Source organism: Aethalodelphis obliquidens, unplaced genomic scaffold (assembly GCF_003676395.1).
Source record: "Aethalodelphis obliquidens isolate GAN/ISIS:26980383/991018 unplaced genomic scaffold, ASM367639v1 scaffold4, whole genome shotgun sequence".
Classification (NCBI taxonomy): domain Eukaryota; kingdom Metazoa; phylum Chordata; class Mammalia; order Artiodactyla; family Delphinidae; genus Aethalodelphis; species Aethalodelphis obliquidens.
The window spans coordinates 49014352-49017279 of NW_020837948.1; the positions used below are offsets into that span (position 1 = coordinate 49014352).

Sequence of the window (2928 nt, forward strand, 5' to 3'; positions counted from 1 at the left end):
AAAATATATTCAGGTTCTCTGTGTTGAAAACTATAAAGCACAAATGAAAATAATTAAACAACAAATAACTGAAGAGATATACCATTTTCTTAGACAGGAAAACTCAATATTTTTAGGAAATAAATTATCCACAATTTGATCTGCAAATTCAGTGCAACCCTAATTAAAATTCCAGCATGATTTTTGTAGATATCTTATGGGTGAGTGTAAAATTTATATGGAAAGACAAAGAAACTTGAATTGACAAAAATGATTTTAAAACTGAAGAACAAATTTGGAAGATTCATACATTTCAATTTAAATATTTACTTGAAAGCTACACTAATCAAGACAGTATGGTATTGGAAAGAAGATATATCCACAGATTGATGGAACAGAATTAGACTAGAAAATAGATTTCCCCAAATTTATTCAATAGAATTTTTTTAAACAAAGTTAGAAAGCCATCCACTGGATGCCTTCTTCTCCCCTTTTTCCTCTTCCATTTTTCTTCTACCCACCACCTGCCCCCACCCACCCCCCCAACAAATTATATTATCTATACCTGAATCCCAGTTCGGCCGCTCAGGTGGCACAAGGGACTACTACCACCATCTGCAGGTTCATCTTAGGCTCATCAGCTCCCAGACACTGCTAATGCCACATTTGATCATAGTCAGGTGCTCCAGGGAGAGGCCCCAGGCAACACCTGACAGGTTCTCAGGGAGCCCCATGGGCAGCAGCATCTCAGGGCAGAAGAGTCCAGAGCTCTGGACCTCCACCCACTTCTTTTCGCCTTGGTGGTAACTGAACACCTCCTCGCTGGGCTCTGTGTAGGGATTGTAGGCTGCCTTGAAATGAATGATACCAGATTGGTGAAGAACTCCCTCATGATGTCCACGAGATGGCCTGGGATGAGGTGGTGGTCTGCCACAATGTCTAACATCTGGTGGAATTCAGCCAGGTGCGAGTCCTCCAGGTCTTGTTCCAGAACACACCGTTGGTGGTTAGGTTCTTGGTGGGGCACAATGGACTTGCCCAGGGCGGAAGCGGCAGAGCGCACTGAGCTGACGGTCGTGGTGTGTGTGCTCATGCAGCAGGCTTTTCCCATCTCGTCCTGCTCCCTGCAGTCCCGGTTGTTCCCCCATGAGTGGTGGCTGACCTAGGACCAGGCCTGCTTGACCTGCTGGACATAGTCCACTGGCAGCTGCAGGGCCTCTGCTGGGTATCCCAGGAAGAAGGTGTCATGCTAGTCGTGTGCTGAGTGCTGCTGGGGCTGGAAAAGGGCATCAAAAAAAAAAAAAAAATCCAGAAGAATTGCTTGGAGATGGTCTGTTGGCAACCCTGTGAACCTCAACTCCAGAAAGATCAGCTGGAGAGCTCGGTGCAGACCTTGAGTAGGGTGTGCAGGTGTCCGCTGTTGTGGAGGATCCTGGGGGCTGAGAAGTTGTAGGGCTTAAAGGGGGGTCCCACTCAGAATTGCTGGAAATCATCTCTGGGGCCAGTTCCACCTCCTGCTTGGAGATGCTGGTGCTGAAGATGCTGCCTTTTCTTACCCAGCAGGTTACTTCAGGGTTACTTCAGTCAGCAGCTTCCTGTTTCTGAGCTCACTTCTCTCCTCCTTGCCTGCCCTCCCGGGACCAGGTGGAGCCACCACTGCACCTCATCCTCCACGCTGTCCACCACTCTGAACAACCGGGGCTTATTGGGCACACCTTTGTCCACTCAGAGTCACTTGTTGGACAAGGCTTTGCTGAAGCCTGTTTTGTCACTGGGCAGTCACAGGAGTTGCCTCTGGCCAGGCCTTGGGGCAGAAGGGGCAAGACATGTTAAGAAACACCCAGGGCTCCTGGCTGCCCTCTCCAGGCGTCGTCCTTACCCTCAGCTGTAGGCTCCCACCATCCGATTAGAATATTTTAAGAAATATTATGTATTGTACTGTTGCCAGTGAAGGTGGCAGGCATTTTCATGCCCCTGGGGTGGAATGTCACAGACAGCTGTTTTCACAATGTTGGCCATCCACTGGACAGAATAGCTGCTCTTCTTGTTTTGGATGTTAAGCATCTGTTCATCTACCACCTTCATGGACATACAGCTTCTGAACACGATGGCCACAGTCAGATAGCAGCCATGGCAGAGGCCACAGGTGGCCATCATATTCTTGGTGTCTGACATCTGCTGGGTAAGCTCCGGCACTGTCAGGGCCCAGTGCTGCTGGTTTCCCTGGCTGCTTAACACAGCAAAGCCGACATGAAGAAGTGCAGGTGTGGGAAGGGGACCTTGTTCATGCCAGCTTGCGCAGGTCAGCATTGAGCTGGTTGGGGAAGGACAGGCAAGTAATGACCCCACTCGTGGTGGCCAACTGCAGGTGGTCCAGGTCATTGTAGGTGGGCGTGGTCAGCTTTATGGTTCTGAATCAGACGTAATGGAGAGCATCATTATCAATGCAGTAGGTCTCATCTGTGTTTTCTACCAGCTGGTGGACTGAGTAGGTGGTATTATAGGGCTCCACCATCCTGACACCTCAGGCAAGGGTGCCATGCTGAAAATGTTCATGTTCCTATCTAGATATGCCTCCTGGATCTTGGTGATGAGGAGAGTACGCATCCCAGATCCAGTCCCTCCACCCAGGGAGTGGGTCATCTGGAAGCCATGCAGGCAGTCACAGCTCTCAGCCTCCTTCTTCAGGACATCTTAATAATGAAAAATTACTTGTAGTTCTAAATGAAAAATATAAAACTCTAAAACATCTACAAAATGTTCTTTTTAGAAGAAATTATAGGAGAAAATTTACCTGACTGTGGTTTAGGCAGAGAGATGTTAGATACAACACCAAAAACATGATCTATTTAGGAAAAGAAAAGATAAATTGAACTTTTTATAAATATAAATTGAATTTTTTTTAAATGAAAATTACTATTCTGCAAATGATACTACTAAGTAAATAGA

General features: G+C 47.0%; 2 pseudogenes; both read right to left on the bottom strand.

The window, feature by feature from the left end:
• Positions 1-564: 564 nt before the first annotated feature.
• LOC113617667 (phenylalanine--tRNA ligase alpha subunit pseudogene) lies at positions 565-1787 on the bottom strand (annotated as a pseudogene).
• Positions 1788-1895: 108 nt separating this feature from the next.
• On the bottom strand, positions 1896-2667 carry LOC113617668 (tubulin beta chain-like; annotated as a pseudogene).
• Between the last annotated feature and the right edge of the window lie 261 nt (positions 2668-2928).